This window comes from Dermacentor silvarum, chromosome 9 (assembly GCF_013339745.2).
Source record: "Dermacentor silvarum isolate Dsil-2018 chromosome 9, BIME_Dsil_1.4, whole genome shotgun sequence".
Lineage (NCBI taxonomy): Eukaryota > Metazoa > Arthropoda > Arachnida > Ixodida > Ixodidae > Dermacentor > Dermacentor silvarum.
The window spans coordinates 106,978,741-107,003,050 of NC_051162.1; the positions used below are offsets into that span (position 1 = coordinate 106,978,741).

Consider the following 24,310-nt stretch of genomic DNA (forward strand, 5'->3'; position numbering starts at 1 on the left):
CCAATCGATTGGAAGCGGTTCGCCGTCCCAGATCGCGTTATTCTATTCTATTAGATGGCAATAGGTATCACCCGACAGATTTACTAGAGGTGTTACAGTGATATGATATCTGCCCGGGGTGGTGTCCCTACGCATTATGGCCAGCGCCGCTTTCAGATCATGCATGACAAATGGAGCATCGAGTTGATGGTTTTCCCTGCCCGCGTATTCGTATGCAGTCTTGTCCGGGTCCAGCGTGCGACATAGGTATTTATCGCAAAGAGCATCGCCTGGCTGGAAATTGGTTCTATGAAAGCCGTCCAAGGCCCGGCTGAACTGCTTTTGTGTTTCTCCTCTGGTTTGCATGGAGTCAGTGAAACTGCGGAACAGGGGCCACGCCCCCTTCGAGTTCATCTGCCTAGCTACCGCATTGCATCGTTCTGTCCAGTTTGAGTCGTTGATCGAGTTGCGCGCTTATTCCGCCGCTTGCATGCTCAGCTCAGCTATTCGAAGTTTGAGCTTACGGTTGAGTTTGTTGATCTGCCAGCGTTTGGTTAAACTCCTGCATGCCTCCCAAAGATGGAGGAGGTGGTTGTCTACTGCGGGAATGTCTTCAGTGGTCTGCGGGATTGTGGGGCACCTTTTAGTTTGTTGCAGTGAGTTCTTTTGCCCATTCTGTGTATCCTCTTCCTCCCAAAACAGAGGGGATTGCCTGAGAGCGAATGGCTATCCAATTTGTAACCTTGGCTTGGCTCCAAGTTGTGCGGGCTACTTTACGGGAAATAGTGATGTTGAGAAGACAGTGATTGCTACCGAGTGTCTCGTCTAAGTTTTCCCATGTTGAGAGAGGAATATTTTTAACCAAAGTTAGATGCGGGCATGTATCCCAGTTTACAGAATTTCCAACTCTAGTGGGTTGCATCGGGTCTGTAAGGAGCGATAGAGGGAGAATGGAGATGATTTCTGCCAATTTGCGACCTTTGGGGATTTCGCGAGTGTAGCCCCAGGGTTAGCTGGGGGCATTAGAGACACCCACGATCACTAGTGGATGCTTATCCGCTTCCCTAATTTCTTTGTAAAAGATTTCACTGAAGACGCTTCACTGTAAACATTAAGTATGTATAAGCTAGGGACCCGTCCTTTATTAGGTAGTTTATTATTATTATTATTAGCAAAATAGCAATACATAAAATGAAGGAGACGTTTTACAGACTAGGGTCCCATAGTCCGAAGACTGTAGGGGGACCCACGATGAAGGAAGCATGTAAAAAAAAATGCAAAGGCAAATGGCAAGACAATGTAGTATAAATAGAATAATATTATACAGAAGCTATAGCAAAACAACAAAACGATAAAACATAGTGATAAATACAACTAAATAATACAATCGCTACATCACAATTCAAAAAGGACAACATAGAATGATTATGACGATAGAAGGTGTAATTTTAAAGTTTTTTTGAACGTGTAAAGGTCAGTTAAAGACTTTATATTGGGTGGAATAGAGTTCCATAATGAAATGGCTGTGAATGTCAACGATTTTATGCCGTAATTAGTGCGAACTCGGGGAAGTAATAAACTTCCTTCTAATGCGAAGCGAGTGCGGTTAGTGTTTTTTAGTAAGTCATAGTTGATGAGATCAAAAGGCAGCCGACGGTTAATAATATTAAAAAACAAACAAGTACAATGAAATTCAAATAACTTACTAATACATAAAATATTATATTGTCTAAGCAATGAAATAGCGTTAGAACGACGAGGGCTGAAAGTGATAATGCGGATGGCTTGGTTCTGTATGTGTTGCACAGATGAGATGTACGAATGATATGTGTTTGCCCAGGTAGTTATACCATAGCTAAAGTGACTATGAACAAATGAGAAGTAGAGCGATAATAATGCATTAGTGGAGAAATATGGCCTAGCTTTAATTAATGCCCGAATACCAAAAGCAGTCTTTTTCTTAATGTCTGACAAATGTAGACCAAAATTAAGAGTTATGTCTAAACGTACTCCGAGAAAAGAAACAGAATCACAAGCATAGATAGTATTAGGACCCATTGTTAGAGCAGCAGAAGTTAATAAATGCTTTTGAGGAGATCTGAAAATCATAAACTGAGTTTTAGAGGGGTTAATAGTTAGGTCATTGTTGTTACACCATGAAACTACATTGTTGAGTACAGAGTTTAGTTTTGATATTAAAGATGGAACTGTTTTGGCCTTACAAGATACTGTGGTGTCGTCAGCATACAACACGCAATGTGCAGAACTTATGACATCAGGGAGATCATTTATATAAATAATAAATAGGAGAGGACCAAGAATGGACCCCTGCGGAACTCCTTGATTAGTAATCTTAGTGTTAGAGTAAGAGCCACCAGTAAAGACCACGCTTTGTCGGTTAAATAGGTAACTCTTCAGAAAGTTTAAAGGCGGTCCAGTAATACCATAGGAATCTAGCTTATTAAAAAGAATGGAGTGATTGAGCGTGTCGAAGGCTTTGGTTAAGTCCAAAAATACTGAACCCGAAAAGTTACCACTATCAATGGAATGTTTGATGAAGTCAGTCAAAGAAAGCAGAGCATGGTTAGTGGAGCTTCCATGACGAAAACCAAATTGGGAAGGCTTTATAACATTAAATTTAGAAAGGTAAGCATTAAGACGCTTTACGAACAGATGTTCAATTAGTTTACTTAATGATGGAAGAATAGATATAGGCCTATAATTTTTGATAGCATCTTTATCACCTTTCTTAAAAATTGGTATGACCTTAGCACGTTTTAATGAGTCAGGAAAAGAACCTTTAGAAAAAATGAGATTGATTATGTGGGTTAAGGGCTGAGAAATGACATGAGCAACCATCTTTAAATGATGTGCACAAATGTTGTCCAGACCGGGAGAAGTATTTTTAAGATTGCGAATAGCTGATACTATTTCGTCAGAGGAAGAGGGAAAGAGGAAAAATGAGTGAGGTAAGCGCGGCAAATTAGGTGAAGGAACATTGTTTGAACAGCTGGATGGCAAACAGAAATACTCAGAAAACGCATTAGCAATGTCGTCAGAGTTACAATAAGTAGCGTTATGGTGAGTGATTTTCGTTATGGGCGGGTTGATTGCAGGTGAATTTAAGAATTCATTAAACAGTTTCCACTGCCTTTTAGGATTATTTTTATTCTTTATAAATTCTTCATTATAATAGCGTTTCTTGGCGAGTTTTACCAAAGAGTTAAGAATGTTACAATAACCTTTATAGCGAAGTGCCAAGGCATTATTAAAGGGTTGTTTCTTCACTTTCCTATAAAGATTATCCTTTTTTCTGAGACTCGTTAATAAGGCAGAGGTCATCCAAGGGTTTTGAGGCTTTTGGTACCTCTTGTTATAAGCAATGGTATGAGTGCTAGAAGAAACAGCTTCTGAGAATAAAGAGGAAAATGTATCGACTGCTGATTCTGGATCATTTTGTGAGCTAACTTTGGACCAGTCACAGTTTGAAATAGCACGGAAGAAACTTTCTTGGTCAAAGCGCGTTGCAGTAAAAGCTGTGTTGATTCGAGCTACAGGGCTATCAAATGTAATGAAGATGGGATAATGATCGGTAATGTCGACATCAACTACTCCGGACAATTGAGGACTAAAGTTAGAAAAAGCATGATCTAAAAGAGTGTTAGTGCCACGTGTGTTGGATCTGGTGTACGAGTCAATGAGGCACATTAACCCATACCCTAGAAGACAATCATTATAAGCAATGGTACTATTCGATTGAGAATCTAATAAGTTAATGTTGATGTCGCCTACCAACAATATGTTTTTGTTCTCTAATGATAGATTGTTTAGGATGGTCTCAAGAGCCGATAAGAACTGAGTAAGTGAGGAAGAAGGTGAACGATAGATGCTAGCAAGTATTAAATTTTTTTGATTATGTGTAAGATGAGGCTGCTGAATTTCTATCCAAACCGATTCACAATATGGAATGGCAATGGAGAGATCCGTTCTGCGACTATAGTTAATGCCAGGAGAAATGAAAATGGCTGAGCCACCATGGGCGTCAGACGCACGGTGACAGTACTCAGATTTGTACGACGTAAAACCATATAGATCAGCATCGTCATCCGAAAGCCAGGTTTCTGATATACATATAAATGAAAAAGGGTGTCTCGTAGAGTGAATGAAATCACTAATGTTATCGTGATTTTTTCGCAAACTACGTGCATTGAAATGAACTAGAGAGCGATGTTTGTCAGAAAGTAATGAAATAAATTCGTCAGCAGAAGAGGACATGATTGACAAGTACTCGGCAAGGACAGTAACTGGAAGAAAAAAAAAAGAAGGGAAAGAGAAAGAGGCCCTTGGATCGATAACACGCGACTTAGTTGAAAACCCGAAGGTCGTTCTCAGACTTTATAATGAACACTTTGCTGCTACTAGTCTGGCGAGTCTTAATCTGGCAGTTGTCCGTCCATAAAAACTGCCAGCTCTTCTCTTTCTTAAGAGCTAGTGCCCTTGAGAACAAACGTTTGTTCTCAAAAGTAAGGTGATCATTGACAAACACTGCAGCATCAGTGGAACCAGAAAAGCCAATTTGGCCAGTACGTAGACGGGCTTTGCGAGCCCTACGAACAAACTCGCCCTTCTTTTCGCGACAACAAAAGCGAGCGATGATGTTCTTTTCTTTGGACTTCGTGGCCACACGATGGACAACGTCCAAGTCAGAGGGAGAAACAGGGAAGCCGATGGCATTGCCAATGGTTTTCACGATTGAAAAGCAATCTTCATTTTGCGTGACCGGAACACCCTTGATCTCAACATTATTCAGTCGAGAATACTGTTCCAGATCAGCAACTTTTTTTTCCAACGCCTCATTTTTTGCGGAGAGTGAGCGGTTCGCAGCCACCAATTCGTCCTGTTTTGCCCTCATGTCCTCAAAAACATCACTTAAGTGCTGAACACTTTCCTCTAGCGTTGCGCATTGAACAAATCCGAGTTCATGTAGCTTGTTAGTACACTTAGAAACAAGGTCCGCTACCACACATTCAAGCCTACCGTTGAACAAACCTTCGAGCGCATCAAGTCGTTTAGCAAGCTCGGAATTAGTAGGCATAGTGCAGTATACAATGCAAGAACTTGGCAGAGCAGCAGTCACGGCTAAGAATAAAATAAAAAAAAGGCAACCACAAGAAAGCAACCACAAACCTGCACAAAGAATGCGTAGCGATTAGGTGCACGTCGATCAGCCGCAACAGCTGCTTGCCAAATGAAGACGAGGCACTTGCGACGTCCTTATGTATGCCCGAAGGGGCGGCACCAGGCACTGCTCGGTATCGCCAGATTCCGTGGCAGCACGATGAGCACCGATGGCGGATCTCGTCGATGAATCCAACGATTAAGGAGATAAACGTTGAATCGAAGAGCAGACTGCGCCGGCGCACTCCTGTCTAAGACCACGCTGACCCAGAGGAAACAGGCCGCGTGAATGCTGCGACGGAAACTTGCGACGGAAAACTGCACAAAGAATGCGTAGCGATTAGGTGCACGTCGATCAGCCGCAACAGCTGCTTGACAAATGTAGATGTTGACAATTGTGTATTCATGCCCCTCCGGGAGATCGAGGTCTATCTGACGAGCAGTCTGTCCTTATGTACGAGAATACAGGTGGACACACCCCCCTGAAATGAATTTTATCCGGACAGTTTTGACTGCAGTCCCGTTTCTTGTAACGCTATGACCGCCGGCAGTTCGTGGTGGAGCCTGCGTCGCTTTCAGCGCCTGGTTTTCACTTTCTAGAGTGGCAATCTGGTTTTGCATGATTTGTAGCTGTTTGCTTATTTCGATTTTGGAGGGGAAGGGGGAGGTGGTAGCGGGAGATTGAGAGGCGGCCCCTGCCCAACTGCTCATCTTTGCTGCGGGCTCACCAGCGGGGGGAAATCCTCAGCCGGAAAGGTGGGCGGCTTTGACCTCGGCCCGGCCTGTACATTGCTCGGTTTGGGCTATCCAGTCTTGCTTTGCTTAGGATCCTCTGGCTTCTTTACGCCAGTCGCGGGAGATGGAGGTCCCCCTTGCTTGGGTTGCCTCGGTTGTCCGTGTTTCAGCTGGGGTGGAGTGGGCTTTCATGCCTTCCGAAATTTTCCCACACACTCTGCAGAGCAAGTGAAGTGGTTTCCGCCGAAAATGAGGCACTTGGGTTGGCAGTTGTGCTCCGTTGGGCCTTCCGGGGTGATGTTCACCGTCGCACCACAGTGAATACACCGCTGAACGTCCAAGTTGGGGCACGCATCCCCTCTGTGGCACAGTGTGCCACATCGGTAGCATGCCGGAACCGTTTTCTTGTAGTAACGCACTGGGACGTTTTCGGAAGAGTAGTGAACGAATCTTGGAACGCAACGTCCCTTGAAAGCCACCACTGCGACGTTAAATGTTCCTAGTTTCAGCACGTACAGGATTTCGCCGTCGATCCATTTGAGCATGTGCCGAAGGGATTCCGAGGTTTCGTTGTCTGCAACGCTCACGACGCCTTTCCAGCTTCCTCCAGTCGATTTTAAATGTCCGTGAAACGGTATTGGCAGTCCCCGATTGTCAGCGTGACGTCCGCCATGAGCTTCGAGGCCAGGGTTTCTGTCTTCACTCCCACGACAACGATATTTTGATCCCATACCGGCCACACGGAGACACCGGCGTTCGCGGTACTTGCAGGCCTTGCACTGCGGTGCCGACCCCGCCTGAGCCGAACGCAGCTTGGACATCCATGTTAATTCTTGGCTTGAGCACAATCAGCAACTCATCCGGCCGGATCCGAGGTGTTTGTGTCGGCTTCCACTGCGCCAGCTGCCCTCCTCGCCTTGGGGAGTCGGAGGCACCGCCAGCTGCGGGAGCCGATCCTGTTTTGCGAGCATGTTGCTGGGCGGGTGCCGCAGAGCCCGTTGGCATGTTCATCTTGGCGAGCTTCTCTTGTATTTATCGAACCATGATCTGAAGATATTCTTCTTCTCCAGGTATAGGGTCTTGCCGTGCTTCCGCGGCCCCGACTTCCACCCAATGCATCGTGCTGGAGTCATATATCCTGCCTTCGCGGCCACCGCCATGGCCGGGGAGCCTCGGCGTTAGGCTTAGCCGGGCTCGTGCGTGGCGTGCGCTTCAACCAGTCGTACATTGCCTAAAAAAGGCATTCCGGGACAAATATGGTATCCAGAGGTTCCTGGCGACTTCACGGAGACGCTGGGGCTAGTTTCGGGTGGGTGTAGGGCGAATTTCCACGACACTCACCGATTTCCGACGGATCCTACGTAGCATGCGTCCGACCACCGCGTCCTGACAGACGCGTCTCCTCGAATGGGGACGCAGCAGTATTCGCAGTAAGAATTTCCCTGTGGGACCTCAGTGAAAAAGGAGCGTATTTTTTCCACTCCTGCACGTGTTCGCTGACAATATTGGAAGGACATGCAGTGAAATGACCTATTCCAGCGCTACACTGTCCCATTATTCCATGGTTGATCTGGCGTGAAGAACCATGGGCACATGCCTTGCTTTGTGAGAAGCTCTTGAGTCAACTTCTTTGCAGTAAAGTTAGTACTTCAGTAACTATGGTACACTTAGTGGTAAGTAGCCTTAGCTCTTCGCATCTTTAAAAAACACACGACTTCGGCCCATTCCGTGTTCAAGTCACCAATACACTATGAACAATGGTGGACGCTCGGGGCCTCACTTGGGTCTATACAATCGATGCTAATACCCTGAAACACGACTGCCGGTGTAGCAAGTGGCCCGATCGAGACCCGCTATCCAGAGGTTGTGAAGAAGCCTTACCTGACAAGTATGTTACGGCCTGCGAAATTCCGTTACATCGTGGGCCACAAACTTTTGCGCTGGTTGTGCGCGCGGCTGAGCGCATATACGGCCATGTGCTCTACTTTGGCGGCAATATGCGACTGGTACAAAGGTTGCGCAAGACAGTATGGCTGGTGGCTTTATGTGCGATGTTTTCCCGCGCACCTATTGTTGTAGGTTGGGTACAATCAAGTTTCGGAGACGCGTCGAAGCCAGAGGCAGCATGGAGCGTTCGCTACCCTCTGCCTGCGCTCTTCATCATTCCAGCATTGTGACAGCGAGGGGTCGCGGTCATCGAGTGAGACGTGTCCACGTTTTCTAGGGCACGCAAGCTACCATGCGTGTTATTTTAAGTTGTAAGCCAATGTTTACTGCAATCTCTAAGGCCAATGAATCTAAGCCCCTTGATTCATCTAGCTGTCAAGTAATTACCTATCGCTGTCATTCCTTTGCCAAACGGTGGCTTTATAAACTGCAAAAGACGGTACCGCTCATCTTCAGTGTGCGGCTAGGGTCGAAAAATTCATTTCTTTTCTTAAATTCCTGGTTCATCGCCTGTATTTAGATTATTCGGCAGGACGAGCGGAGGTCAGAAAATGCGCATTGGCGTGAGAACTGCGCTCGTTTATTGCAATGTGCATTGGTTGATGGTATCCAGAATTCTTTGTCTTATGCGCAAAAACATGGCCACAAAACACATGCAAATATTTTAATTGGTGCTGGTGGTATTTTATTTCGTCCAATATTTTACGTTACATATGCAGAAAAAATTACACCTTGGCACATTTATTTCGGCTTAGAAGTTGGATGTCAATTTTTCTCGTCCGATAAGTATGGTCAATTATTTACGTTGGATTCTGTATGTGATCGTGATAAAGCAATTGCACCTGTCTGCTCAGCTTGTGCACTGCGTAGGCCACTCGCCTATTTTTGCTTTACAACTGTTGAGGTAGTAAACTATTTCAGTATAGTTATCTTTTGGGCAATAGTCGAAGAACTGTCTTGCACAAGGCACAGCAGACTGCCTTTGATTGCGTGTCTTTGGCAGCGCGTCATCTCTTATGTGCAATTCACACTCTCGTCTGTTTTCTGAAAAACAAAAAAAAACTTTGTAAACGAGTCAGCACGCATTGGAATTTTGTCACGAAAGTGCGATCGGAGGAAAAAGTTGATAGATGCTATTATGTAGGCAAGTTTCTTTGACTGAAGGAAATTCACAAGATGATATACTACTTGCTACGATTATTCCCTGGAAAGAGATTGGAGACCATTGGTAGCGCTTTATGGTAGGCATGTAGTCATAAGTTTATGAAGGCTAAAAGTTGAAGCTGAATGGTTAAATGTAGCGCACGTCATCAGAATAGAACGCTGCGCCAGATTGTGAACGCTCAGTGTATGGCCGTATAGAACTGCTGGGACGAAGACAAAAGGAAGTATAGAAACCGGACACGCTCTCACTTTCAGCAAATGTTTGATTGGAAAAAATCCTGGCTCATATACAAAATCAAGATGCATGCGTGAAAAGTACGGAAACATTATGATCGCGCGATTGCGCAACAAAACAAAAATTTGGACAATTTCGCTCTAGTGGCGCGAAGACTGGGCAAACAGCAAAACTGGCGGCCTCATCTAGCTTCGTGGGGAAACGCTTCTCGTACGATCCGCACCGCAGTCTCTCGCTTTTCACAGTCGCACACGGAGCTAAGCGTAGACAAGTTCGTGTCGAACCACAGCCTATCGCCCGTTTGGCAACTGTGTCCAAACTAATTCTGTTCAGAAACGCGTGGGCAAACCGTCCGTCGGCACCTCCCGTGACTCTCCGCACTTGCCGCTGGAAATTATCCAGGACTCGCTGGTCCGGATCGTTTTGGCGACGCTTAATTCTGGTTGTTTAAACGGGTTTGCTCCCCATCGTGGGCTCGAAACTCTGGATCTTCTGCCATTCGCTGTCGTTTAGTCGCCGCTTCGCCGGTGCGATAATCTGGATCGGCCCGAAGTCATCTCATCCGCTCACGAGTAGCGGCGCGCTGTCTTTCGCACCGCGCTTCCTCTACGTCGGAAGTGACGATCTTCTTTGGTCGCCCACTTCCCCTCCACAGCGATGTCAAAGCGGCGGCGACGCGGAGCTATATATACCCTGCGGGACCCTGACGTCACGGCGGCGACCAATCCGCACGGCGTGGTGACGCTATGGCTAGGCCTGCTAAGGCGAAGCGATGCGGCGCGTGCGATGACGTCATGGCTCCGCTCCCGCAGCTGTTGCGAGGCTCGGCGTAGCTGGTGCGAGGCGTTGCTAGACGACGCATGTGACGCAATCGCTCGGCGAGGGTTTTCGGCGTACACCTAACGGCGCAACCACCGGCTTAAACAGCTTCGCTGTTAAAAATATTGCAATAATGCTGCTCTACATGTGTTGCTTACATATTCAAGTTCTTTTTACCTGAGCGCGATTCATATTTCACTTACACACGTTGTCCCTTACACAATCACACAACATACTTCGCTCACCTTTTCTTAGGTTAGCAGTACTGATTTTTGTGAGCTAAGCTAGGCAGTGTGTTTATATTTTCTTATAGTAAGAGGGACGTTATATTCGTATTCGCAAGCAGATCAAAGTGCATAGATTAATTACGGCCTCTGCAATAAAAACTTATGCTGGCGCTATATAAGCGTGTTTTAAGACCTGCGCAAGATTAAGCCCCTGGGAGTACTCAAAATGACAACCAGATCAAAAAATGTCACAGTTTCGCCCTAAGGGCGAAGCAAGGAATGCGATAGCAACACAGCAATGTCATACGAAGTAAGGTGAGCGGCTTTGGTAGCGATATGAATTGTAGTAAACATGAGCTGATTAAGCAAGCAGGTGTGCTGCGGCGTAAGTAGACCGACATGAAGAGATCCTCGATGACCACGAGAAGGCGCGTGTGAAACGGTGGTGTTGATGAGAAGCGCTTCCCGTGGGCAGCGCGTGCGAAGGGACACACCTGTAGCGCTGCACTGCCGATCCGGGCAGCATTGCATGTGTAGCGTGCGTTGGAAAATGTGGCCCGACTATTACTAATTGAATGAACAAGCGTGGTGTGAGCACGCACAAACAAACACGAATAGATCACAGTGAATGACTGCAGACAACGACTGTCAAAACGCTGGCAGCAAGCATACGCCGCAGCGGGCGAAGGTACGTGCGGTCTATCGCTTCAACGGAAACTGAGCGGCGAATGGACGCGGCGCATAAAGGTCAGAGCCGTGTGGAGATAAGAGACGGTGCGGGCGAGCGACGAGCGCGGTTGTTGGCAGAGTAGGAGTGCCCCCCCCCCCCCCCCCCGCTCCCTCCGGCGCTGGGCGCTGGCTTCCCGCTTCCTTGCTTGCGCGTGGGAGATTGAGTGCGTTCGCTCTCCGTGGTAGCGCGCGTCCCCCCACGCTTCCGCTCGGGCATACGGCGCGCGGCGAAGATTTTATCTATACGGAACCTCACGGCGACGGCGACGACGACGCCGACGGCAGAAATCCGGTTGAAGTGTCCATATAATTGCTATCGCAATAACAAAGAGGAAACAGGGAGAACTCATTATCAATCAACACGTGAGTTAAGCGTGTGTCGGTCAACTAAAGCCTTTGTGAAAAATTGCTTTAGCACGTGCTCGAAATATATGCGGGCAAGGTTTGAAGCAGACAAGTCGTATGCGGGCAGCGTTTTTTCAAGTGCGAGGTTCAGTTGCAGGTAACCGAACTTCTTTATGCAACTGCTCAAAAGAAACAGCTTCGCTCAAACAGGGCGTAATTCTTAAAAATCGCACAGTCTACTTTCCTTTCTTCAGTTGAAAATAGATGAAGCAATATATTTTAGACCTCATTTAGGTGGCGAGAACCAATCGGTACACGACAAAGAAATTGAAGTGCCTAAATTCTCATCATAAATTCTCATGACAATATCAGTCATTTCATTATGACCAGCAAATAATCCACTGATGTGACATAAAAACCTTTATAAGGATATAACGATTACCATTATAACCTAACGTGTGACTTTGCGTGGGCTTCGCAGTGGAAATGCGTGCCATGTAAGCATAACGCAACAAGCATAGAGTCCCCATGTCACTATACAGTCGTTAGTGACGTAGCTTTGCACTTACCTAAATATAAGGTATAAATGCCACAGTTTTCAGTGGAATTCCAATACATCAGATACTTTCTCACAGCCGTGTCTCCTGGAAAGCAATGCGTCACATACAGTTTACAGAACTGCTATTCCAGTTTACCGAGCTCATGCGAAAGCACAAAATAGCATGTCTACTTTTATAACTGTGCGTACAAGTTTCATTGACGGTAGTACTGAGCAACAAGCAACCGTTGGTTAACCAAGATTGTTGTAGCATCTACGTACAGTATTAACCAGTCTTCACGTGTTAACATTACTCTACTTGAAAGGAGCATGAGTTGATCGCCATGCTTACCCAAGGGTAATGCGTAAACTGTCTTCGCGTAGTTTCTGCAAGCGTGTTCGGTCAGCGTCGCTGGCGCAGATAGTCCGAGATAATGAAGAATTAGGTGACGACCAAATCATGACAAGCGAACGCAGGCGGTGGGCTCGCGTATAAACAGGCTAAGCTCTATCGCACCTTTTATTTCCAGCAGTTCCCGAAGTCCCCATTAAATGATACCTGCCACCAGGAAGGCACTTCAAGTTCGCGTTTGCCCCGAGAACTGCAAGGAGAAATGTGTGGGGGCCATGTAAAAAAAAAATCATGGGACGTGCTAAGGGCTATGAAGTTGTGTGGGAAATCACGTGATGCGATGAGCTTGCGGGACGAGGGCTGGACGCGCAATCAGGTGTGTCCACGTGCGCGCGACGACACATATCTATCGATAATGATTGTCAAATACATACTTAGTTCCATTGAAAACTGCGGGAAGGCCGTTGAGCTGTTTAACCAGTACTTAAATTTCATTCGGCCCCCTCTCTTACCCCTCGTCACATTTCACATCCCACTCCTTCACTACCACTTCAGCACATCTGCTAAACCTCCGTCATAGGAATCGGCTCAGTTTTCATTACACACCCCCCTCCGTATCATCAGGACCAGCACGCTTTCGCTTTAATAAAGAAGTTTGGCTTTATGGCCTGACCTATATGTTTCTTCGTATTTCCTTTGCCTAAACCAAAAGCTGCGACTTGATATCTCAGTACATTGTTTAAGGTAATCTGTTACTCGATACGTTACCGCAGACACTTTCACGCTTGAAGAAAGATTCATCAGTGCGTGTATTCTTACCTACATTCTCGCGTATATCCATACAAGGAAGTCCCTGCGAGCACCCACCACAAAGCTCGGCATATTGCAATATCTTGCACCTGCAATCGTAGTAGGAATGAGTACTGGCTAGCTAGGGTTCATGATAAAGACGTGTTTTTCTTCACCTGTAGTCACCGGAGGTGACTTTCATTTTCAATGTCCTTTCAATTGTCATTTTCAATGTCCTTTCCTGAACCGCAAGCCAACAAAGCGTGCAATCTGTGGGACCAGCGCATAGTTTGTAGGAAAAAGCGAGCAAGCAATAGTAGCTGCATGAGCGACGCTATGATACGCAGAGCAATGTTCGTCAAAAAAGAAGAACGATGTCAAGCGCACACAAACACACAAGCATGCACACTGTCGATGTCAGTGACATAAAAGGTGGCTGGACACTAGAGAAGACCGACAGAAGGAACGCCGTCTCTTCTTTCTTACGCTTACCATTTGCGCCACGACTATGGACAGCTATGCACCAACTAGCCCCAAAGCATACTTTTCTTAGCAAGCACACATTATGCGTTATGGTACTCGAGAGCCTCTGGCAATACTTTCACTGTAGGGGGTATACTGCCCTGTAGAAAACGAGATATGTCTTCAATTGGTTGGACGATGATCATTTAATTAATTCATTACCGTAACAACAAGCTGTCATGCATGAACCACTCACAGATATGATTTCAGGTTTTCAGCGGCTCAGAGTGACTGTCTATATATTTTGTATCTGCTAGAAAAAAGATCTTTAAAAACTTTCAATGCGCTTGTCTTTCTGGCGTCAAATTCTTTCTGTCGTCAAACTGCGAGAGTTAGCAAGGTGGCAACTACTGGTTGTTTGAGTAATACATGGTTGCGCTAACAGGAAAACAAAGACTTAGAAAGAAAAGTAGGAAACGATAGGTCGGGCGCAGCACCTCAACAGTTTTATTCTTACAGCAGAGAAAGAGGTATTCAGCAAATGCGCATGCGTGTGCCAGTGTCGTCTAAAGCAATTACAGTGACGTTTTTAACAGCTGCATCTCGTTGTAAAACAGAAAAAACAGACGTATCATTAATACAACTCGTGCCTCACTCTTTTTTGCGTGATAAGTTCCCAAAAGTTCTCTTGCTAACGTATCACCACTCCTGCCAATTATCCTAATGTCACGCAGTAGTGGCTCACATCTAGCGGGCAAGCAAACCATGCAATGGGCAGGTAAGTGTGCATTACCTTTGTTCACGATGGACAATTCATGCTCCCATGCCCGGTCATTGACACATCTCCCCGTTTGGCCCATGTAGGACTTCCCACATTTCAGCGGTATCTCATATATACCGCCAGTCGCACATTTCACGTAAGGTCTGGGGTGGTTTTTCTGGCATCCTGACTTTCTGTCAACGCGGCTAATGCGCGGACACAGTCCAGGCAACTTGCGTGGCGCCGAGAAAACAACCGGTAAATCAAACCTATTTGCGACTTTCTTCAAATTGTTGGAAAGTTTGGGGACATATGGCACCACTCTGGGCTTCCATCCTTTTTGGTTAGGGCTAGGCATACGCTTTTTGCCCTTCACCTTCTGGAGCAATGTTTTTGAGACCACCCCTACGACCGATAGCCGGCTGTCTGTAGCCTCACCAATTGGTTGTCAGAGCTAGCCTGCATCACGTGAGGGCACGACTTCATGAGAGCAGACTCAAGGCAAAGAGTGGCTATTGCTCTTTTACCTGACTTTGAATGTGCCGAATCATACGGCAGAAATTCCTTCTGTGCACGTGAGCTATACTGCCAACAGACGTGGTTTCTGTTAAGAACTGAAATCAGATATAAAAAAATGTCACAGTTTCACCCTAAGGGCGAAGCAATGAATGCGATAGCAACACAGCAATGTCATACGAAGTAAGGTGAGCGGCTTTGGTAGCAATATGAATTGTAGTAAACATGAGCTTATTAAGTAAGCAGGTGTGCTGCGGCGTAAGTAGACCGACATGAAGAGAGACTCGATGACCACGAGAAGGCGCGTGTGAAACGGTGGTGTTGATGAGAAGCGCTTCCCGTGGGCAACGCGTGCGAAGGGACACACCTGTAGCTCTGCACTGCCGATCCGGGCAGCATTGCATGTGTAGCGTGCGTTGGAAAATGTGGCCCGACTATTACTAACTCAATGAACAAGCGTGGTGTGAGCGCGCACAAACAAACGTGGATAGATCACACTGAATGACTGCAGACAACGACTGTCAAAACGCTGGCAGCAAGCGCCTATATACGCCGCAGCGGCGAAGGTACGTGCGGTCTATCGCTTCAACGGAAACTGAGCGGCAAATGCACGGCGCATAAAGGTCAGAGCCGTGGGGAGATAAGCGACGGTGCGAGCGAGCGACGAGCGCGGTTGTTGGCAGAGTAGAAGTGCCCCCCCCCCCCGCTCCCTCCGGCGCTGGCTTCCGGCTTCCTTGCTTGCGCGTGGGAGATTGAGTGCGTTCGCTCTCCGTGATAGCGCGCGTCCCCGCACGCTTCCGCTCGGGCATACGGCGCGCGGCGACGATCTTATTTATAGGGAACCTCACGGCGACGGCGACGGCAGAAATCCGGTTGAAGTGTCCTGAAGTTTTATTGCTATCGCAATAAAACTGAAGATTACCATGGGAAGAGATTTTGTGCGTAAATGGCATGCCTTTCCCCCATATAGCCTAACATCGCCTAAGACCTCGTTAATGCATTGGTCAACGGTAAAATTATGGTTACTTCTAAAACAAATAAAAATATCACCAACGTATCTAAAAGCCTTAAGGTAGAACCTATCGTCAAAGGAACAGTGCAGGTCGTGGTCAATTGACGCCAAGTATATGTCACAGAACACAGGGGTGACGCAGGAACCAATGCATATTCCTTGCCGTTGAACATACAAGTCATCCTTAAAAGAAAGAAAAGTAGACTTTAAATAAAATTCCAACAAAAGCATAAAATTGTCTATAGACATGCCCACTAGATTTTAAAAAGCTACTGCGCCGTTACCGTAAAGGCAACCCCTAACGAAGGCACACATTTACTGTTGAGGCATCGAGTAAAACAAATCAACTACGTCTACAAAAAAAAAACGTACGCAATAGAGGCGTTTCCTTTCAGGAATTGCATTACATCTGTAGAGCTTTTAGTCGTGAAAGGATCATCCACTTCCAATGATTTAAAATGATTTAAAAGAAACTGCCTAACTAACTGCTGCCAAGTACCCTTCTCGCTCACGATGGCACGGAACGGCCCCGCAGGGGCGTCTGCGTCAGCAGGCGTTTGGTGTGTTGCGACACCACGGACCCGAGCACACGAGGGTTGGAACCTCCCACGTTTAACCGTGCGTGGCTTAGCCGTGTCCGGGGAAAAGGGGATCCTGGGGGTTGAGCCGATGCTGAGTGCTTGGACCTTTATGGCCCCTCGGCGGAGGCAACACACCCCTTTGGCCTCGGCTTCACGTAGACGGCACTCCCGGACTGACCCATCCGGGAGAAATCGGTAGTTGCCTTTTCCTATCCTCCTCTCCAACCTTCGTCTTTCTCTCTTACTTTTAATCTTTCCTGTCTTCTCCTCTCTTCTATATTCCTTCCGATCTTCTTGGCAGCGAGGGTTAACCCTGTGTGAGTAGCCTGCCTAGGTTATTTCATATTCGGTTATAGTGGTGACGTACAGCTGGCGTCTGCAGGGCCTATGTTTACAGGCACTGCAGCGTTCCCTAGTAGGACTCCATGGTGGGTGGCTGGCGTTTCTGCCGAAACATGAATATTTTATGGCTAATTCTTTTCCCGCGCTTTCTGATCGCCCCCAAAAGAGGGGGCGCACCGAAGAAGTTTTTAAATTGTTTGGCCGACAAGTTGAAAACTTTCCACGCTACCACGTGGTACACAGTGAGAAAACTGAAAAGACCGTGAGAGTGATCTCACCCTTTATCGTTGCAAAGACTCTGACAGAGACTATCGGACCAGGTTACAAGGCGACGAGGATGGCCAGCGGTGACCTCCTCCTGGAACTCCGCGATAAGAAACAGCATGATAAACTACAGAATCTAGTGTCGTTTGGAGACTTTCCTGTGACTGTGACCCCGCACCGCACAATGAACACCACCCGCGGTGTTATTTCTGATGACGACCTGTTGGAGCTCACCGAAGATGAACTTTTGGAAGGATTCAAAGAGCAAAATGTTTTGACTGTAAAACGAATCAAGATGAGGCGCGATGGCAAGGAGCTAAAGAGAAAACATATAATCCTTACTTTTGGTTCTAGTGTTCTACCCGAGACCATTGAAGCCGGATACATTAAATTACGTGTCAGGCCATACGTGCCAAACCCTCTTCGATGCTTCAAATGCCAAAGATTCGGCCACAGTTCGCAGAACTGCCGAGGCCGTTAGACTTGTGCGAAATGCAGTGCCACTGAGCATCTCTCTGAATCATGCGAAAACTCTCTCCATTGTGTGAACTGTGATGGGGAGCCCGCCGCATACTCGCGGTCGTGCCCATCCTGGAAAAAAGAAAAAGAAATTGCAACAATTAAAGTAAAGGAAAATCTAACGTTCAAGGAGGCACGCAGGCGGGTATCCTACCTGCGAAAGAAAACTTTTGCCGAAGTGGCGCGTCAGGGGGCAGCGTCGCAACGGCTTCCGGCGGCTGTCCGGCCCACACACAGTGAGCCGGCAGTGACGCCATCCGCCCCCCCCCCCCCCTCCCGGCGGCTGCAGCTCGCGCTGCTCCGCCAACTCACAAGAAGGGGCCATCGACCTCCGGGCTGGTGGCCTCAAGGGCCTCGTCCCTCGAAACGAGGCCTTCCCGTCAAAACAACCGCTCGCAAGAGCGCGTGTCCAGCGCCTCGCAAGAGGCGATGGACACAACAACCTGCCAGACAGCGCCGCAAGCGCCAAAGGAGCCGCGAGAATCTCGCGATCGCTCCAAAAAAGAAAAAGCCCGCATCACAGGGCCCGACAAGGGCTCTGTAAGTTAAATTAGTCTCTTTTTTAAACACACAGCACAAAAAAAAACACTTCCAACATGAATACACAAATAATACAATGGAACGTCAGAGGACTCCTACACAACCTCGATGACGTCAAAGAAATCCTACACAGGTTTAATCCTAAGGTGCTGTGTGTTCAAGAGACGCACCTTAAACCTACACAATCAAACTTTCTCCGGCAATACGCCATTTTTCGAAAAGACCGCGATGACACAGTCGTGTCTTCCAGTGGTGTGGCTATTGTAGTCGATAGAGGTATTGCCTGCCGGGAATTAAAACTTTGTACGCCCCTAGAGGCAGTTGCTGTCCGAGGGGTGTTTTTTGACAAGCTGATCACTATCATCTCTATATACATCCCTCCCAATTATCGGCTACATAAAACTGAATTTCAAAACTACATAAATGAACTTCCGGAGCCATACATAGTTCTCGGAGATTTCAATGCACATAACACCTTGTGGGGAGACTCGCGTTGTGATGGAAGAGGTCGCCTAATTGAAAACTTCCTTTTTTCCTCGTCAGCATGTTTACTTAATAAGAAAGAGCCAACGTACTACAGCGTGGCGCATAATTCATACTCCTCCATAGATTTGAGTATCGTGTCGAGTACACTAATTCCGCACCTGCAGTGGCACGTTCTGAAGAACCCCTTTGGGAGCGACCACTTTCCAATTATACTAAGCTTAACAAAACAAGATGGTTGCTCGCCTCATGTTCCCCGATGGAAGGTTAACTCTGCTAACTGGCAACTTTTTAAAGAAATAACATATTTAGGCCGGGATGACATTGCCTCTCTTAACATAGACGATGCTGTGGCGTATATAACAGGTTTTATCACTGACGCTGCAGAAAGATGCATACAACAAACTAATGGACTAGCTAATAAGCGTCGCCTGCCTTGGTGGAACGAGGAATGCCAAAAAGCACGTAAAAAGCAAAACAAGGCCTGGGGATTGTTTCGGAACTCCCCAACAGCCGAAAACTTGATTAATTTTAAACAAGCAAAATCGCATGCAGGGCAGGAGAACGCGCAGACGTGCTAAAAAAGAGAGCTCGGAAAAGTACATCTCCAGCATAAACTCGTATACAGATGAAACGAAAGTCTGGAATAGGGTAAATCAATTAATAGGTCGGGAGTCACATCCCCTACACTTAGTAAATAGCCAAGGTGATAGCCTGGAAGACCAGGCGGATAGTCTAGGCAAACACTTCGAATATGTATCGAGTGAATCGCACTATACACAATCTTTCCTGAAGTTCAAAGAACGCGAAGAGCGGCAGCCCCTTAATCGCAAAGGTTCATCAAATGAGGCTTACAACCGACCATTCAGCTTAGCCGAACTTAAAGCATCTCTCGCTTGTTGCAACAACTCAGCGCCAGGTGGCGACCGTATCATGTACGAAATGATTAGGTACTTACACCCCGAAACACTGACAACACTCCTCTCTCTCTTTAATGCCATGTGGGCGGCTGGATATATTCCTCCCTTGTGGAAAGAAGCCATAGTCATCCCGATTCTTAAACAAGGCAAGGACCCGTCTTTAGCTAGCAGCTACAGGCCAATAGCGCTAACAAGCTGCCTGTGCAAGTTGTATGAAAAAATGATAAACCGGCGCCTAATCTGTTTCCTAGAAAATGACAAAATACTAGACCCCTTCCAGTGTGGCTTCCGACAAGGTAGATCAACAATAGACCCCCTTGTTCGCATCGAGGCAAACATCAGAGATGCGTTTATACATAAACAGTTTTTACTTTCGGTCTTTCTAGATCTAGAGAAAGCGTACGACACGACATGGCGCTTCGGGATTCTGCGAGATATTTCCGCGATGGGGGTCCGTGGAAATATGTTAAACACAGTCGAAAGCTACTTGTCTAACCGGACGTTTCGCGTAAGAGTGGCCAATGTTTTATCTAGAACATTCACCCAGGAGGCTGGCGTGCCACAAGGGGGTGTGCTTAGTTGCACACTCTTTATTGTAAAAAAAGTGGTCGCAGTTTCACCTGAAAGGCGAAGCATCAATTGCGATAGCAAACTTGTAGAGAGCTATACGGAGTAATGATATTAGCTTTATCAGCTGTATAAACTTGGACATGCAGCAGCATCGACGCCATTCGGCGTTTTGCCCGCGTTCGCTCAAAATGCGTGCGGCGTTGGTGACTGTTGCCGGAGCCTGTGATATAAACAGGCACTTGGTGCCGCAGCTAAACGTCGCCTCCCTTCCCTCCCCCTCCCCCACGGCTTCTCGCGCGTCGGAAGAAGGTGCGTTTGCTCTACATATATGGTGATTGTAAAGGAGAAAAGAGACGCCTACTTCTGCAGCCCTTAAGCGAGCACGGCGCGGAACGCGCGTTTGTTCTCCGCCGTGCGTTCACTCCCCGTGAAAGACGCGCCCCTCGCGCCCTTTCAACTCGCACATACAGCGTTCGGCGCGCGGCGACGATTTCTTCTCCAAATGACGTCATACGGAACCTCACGGCGACGGCGACGGCGACGGCGACGGCGACGGCGACGCCGACGCCGACGGCAGAAATCTGCTTTTGAGTGTCCATATAATTGCTATCGCAATAAAATGAACTCCCTGTATACAGTTATTCCACGCAGCATGTTTTATTCTGTGTATGTCGATGATGTACAGATAGGTTTCAATCATGCAACATTGCTATCTGCGAACGACAGGTACAGCTTGGATTAAACAAACTGTCTAAATGGGCTGATGTAAATGGGTTTAAAATAAATGCAAAGAAATGTACGTGCATACTTTTCTCAAACAAAAGAGGCATGACACCAGTGCCAAATCTCACGATTAATCATGAGGAACTATCCGTGAGCAGTGAACATAAATTCCTGGGAATAAGTCTAGACTCAAAGCTTACCTTTATCCCCCATCTTAAATATTTGAAGGCAAGGTGTCTGAAGACGATGAACCTTTTAAAAATTTTGTCGCGCGCAACATGGGGTAGTGATCGAAAATGCCTCCTAAACTTGTACAACAGTCTTATCCGCTCGCGCCTTGATTATGGAGCTATAGTTTATAACTCCGCAACGCCAAGTGCATTAAAAATACTAGACCCCATTCACCATTTGGGTATCCGCCTCGTGACCGGTGCTTTCCGAACAAGCCCGATCCAGAGTCTCTATGTAGAGTCGAACCAGTGGTCACTCCATCTGCAGCGTTCATATAGCAGTTTCGTATATTTTATGACAGTACAAGCAAACAATGACCATCCTTCTTATTCCACCATAAACGATATCACCGCTGCTGCACTCTTCCATAACCGACCTGCAGCGAGGAAACCGTTCTCTTTACGTGTAAGGAATCTTTGTGAGAAAATGGGTGTTCCAGTGCTTGAACATCGTCCTATGGCTCCTGCTAAATTGTTACCGCCGTGGCAGTGGCAGATCATAGAGTGCGACACATCGTTCGTAGAGGTCACGAAAGACGCTCCAGAGGCGCACATTAAAATGCATTTCCTAGAGCTTCAATCCAAGTACTCGTGTACAGAGTTTTACACAGACGCTTCTAGGTCACATGCCGGGGTTTATTATGCAGCCGTGGGCCCATCTTTCTCGGAATCCGGTGTACTCCACCCGGAAACAAGTATCTTTACGGCTGAGGCCTATGCACTATTGTCAACTGTGAAGCATATAACGAAAACAAAACTTCAAAAAACAGTTATATTTACAGACTCTCTAAGCGTTGTGAAAGCCCTGATGTCACTCTGCAAACACGAAAATCCTGTACTCATTGAGCTCTATTCCACTCTATGCAGAGCGTATATATCCTACCAGCATGTCATTATATGCTGGGTGCCGGGCCATAGAGGCATTGAGGGTAATGTGCGAGCTGACCAAATGGCCACATCAGCTGCATTGCGCACTAGTAATCATACAGTAGCTGTTCCTGCAACAGACTTGAAGCCTTTCTTGCGAAAGAAGCTATGAAGCCACTGGCAACGCTTGTGGGACGCTGAAACAAATAATAAACTTCACATGAATAAACCACAGTTAGGTTTCTGGCCCTCAGCTACGAAAACACGACGAACTGATGTCCTATTCTGTCATCTCAGAATAGGTCATACATTTGGCACCCATAGTTTTTTGTTAACCGGGGATGAACCACCAACCTGTGGTAGATGTGGTAAGAGGCTAACCGTCCTCCACGTTCTCCTGGAGTGTCGGGATGCCGAAGCAGATAGAAAAAAACATTTCCCTTTAGCTTACCGCTATCATGTCCCTCTGCATCCCAGTATGTTTCTTGGTGAGGAACCACTGTTTAGCACTAAAGCAGTCCTCGCTTTCTTAAATGACGTGGTACTGCATGTTGTAAGCCCAACAAATTCATAGCGCATCCTCTCTCCAGAGGATGCCGCTGTGATGGTAGTTTTGTATAAGCACATGCCTCCAGGCCCTTGTGATTCAAGGGCTCTGTTTAGGCAGTAGTGCTTCTTTCCAACTACTACATCTTAAATATTTTAAATATCGTGTCATTCTTTGTCAGTGCATTCTTCATTTCATAGTACACCTCATTAGTCATTGCCATGATTTTAGTGCATGTATATTTTACGCATTTTACAGCGATTATTTTTAGGCCCCTTTACAGCCACACTTCATCTACTTCTCAGAATTCATCGCTCCACTGCACACTCACAAACACTGGCATGGCGCTCTTTGGCCATAACTGGCCCTTGCGCCATAAAACACCACACATCATCATCAACGAAAACACGATGAATTGATGTCCTATTCTGTCGTCTCAGAATAGGACACACGTACGGCACCCACAATTTTTTGCTCACTGGTAATGAACCACCAACCTGTGGTAGATGTGGTGAGAGGCTGACCGTCCTCCACGTCCTGCTGGAGTGTCAGAAGCCGAAACGGAGAGAAGAAAATATTTTCCTGTAGCATACCGCTATCATATCCCTCTTCATCTCATGATGTTTATTGGTGAAGAACCACTTTTTAACGCCAAAGCAATCCTCGGCTTTTTGAACGATGTTGTGCTACATGTTATTAGCCCAATCAGTTCGTAGCGCATCCTCTCTCTAGAGAATGCCGCTGTGATAGTTTTTTATAGCACATGCCTCCAGGCCCTTGTGGTTCAAGGGCTCTGTTTAGGCAGTAGTGCTTCCTGCCAATTACTGCATCTTAAATATTTTAAATATAGTATTGTTCTTTCTCAATGCATCCTTCATTTCATAGTACACCTCATTAGTCATTGCCATGATCTTAGTACATTTATATTTTACGCACTTTACAGCGATAATTTTAGGCCCCTTTACAGCCACGTTTCATCTACTTCTCAGAATTCACCGCTCCACTGCACACTCACAAACACTGACATGGCGCTCTTTGGCCATAACTGGCCCTTGCGCCATAAAACACCACACATCATCATCATCATGGCACGGAACGGAATTCTTTCCTTGTGCGATTTTCCTGTAAAAACCACTCTTAATGAAACAACTTTTCAATCACTTATTGCTTGACTAACTTCGAAAGATTAAGTTCTTTGCAAAGTGTTATTGCTTGTTTCTTGACCTTTGTTGCCTTTTCTTTAGCTTGGACAAAGTTCTTTGCTACCGCTTCTTTTGAGTTGTCATAAAACACAACTCCTGAGAAAACCAGAAAGCGACCTCCGTCGTCATACTGAAGAAGTTGAAGGTCATTTTCATGGGAAAAGGTTACGATGCTCCTTGGATGGTACTTTTTTCTTTCTATGTTTTTGTTTTTCCGTTAGCGCATCCATGTATTCCTCAGATCTCAACGAACTCGCCCAGCAAGAAGTTCTACTCTACTGGTTGTTTCCGGAAAGCAATACAAACCAACTTAGTTCTTTGAACGTTTTAATAGTTTTTTTTTTCATGACGTTCAAAATCTTTCGATGACTGTGCCCAGAAATTTCTTTATGGAGATTGACATCCTGAATATAAAAAGTGGCAAAGAACAGATTTTATCTGTGCAGTGCAGGTCAAGACAAGAAATATGCCGCAGTAGCAAGCTTACCAACGATTCCCATAGAAGAAAAAGTAAATATAATAGTCGACTACTTTCTCCAGTAAATCTTTATAATAATAGCTGCAATATAAATCTGATTCTCCTAAATAAGTACGAGCGTATATCCAGGTTTTTTCAGTAGTGTTTAACGCCTGCAAAAGAAAAGGTACATATTGGTGTTGCCGGTCCGAATTTCTTTGATGTCGTGTCTGAGCATTCAATAAATGTTCTAATACATGAGCACAACTTTAAAAAAA

General features: G+C 46.3%; 1 long non-coding RNA gene across 1 annotated transcript; it reads right to left on the bottom strand.

The window, feature by feature from the left end:
* Positions 1 to 8,573: 8,573 nt before the first annotated feature.
* On the bottom strand, positions 8,574 to 24,199 carry LOC125940144 (uncharacterized). Its single transcript, XR_007463376.1, has 4 exons — positions 24,063 to 24,199; positions 13,068 to 13,147; positions 11,928 to 12,002; positions 8,574 to 8,883 (listed from the first exon to the last, which is right to left on the bottom strand). It is a non-coding gene; the product is annotated as an uncharacterized LOC125940144 (long non-coding RNA).
* Between the last annotated feature and the right edge of the window lie 111 nt (positions 24,200 to 24,310).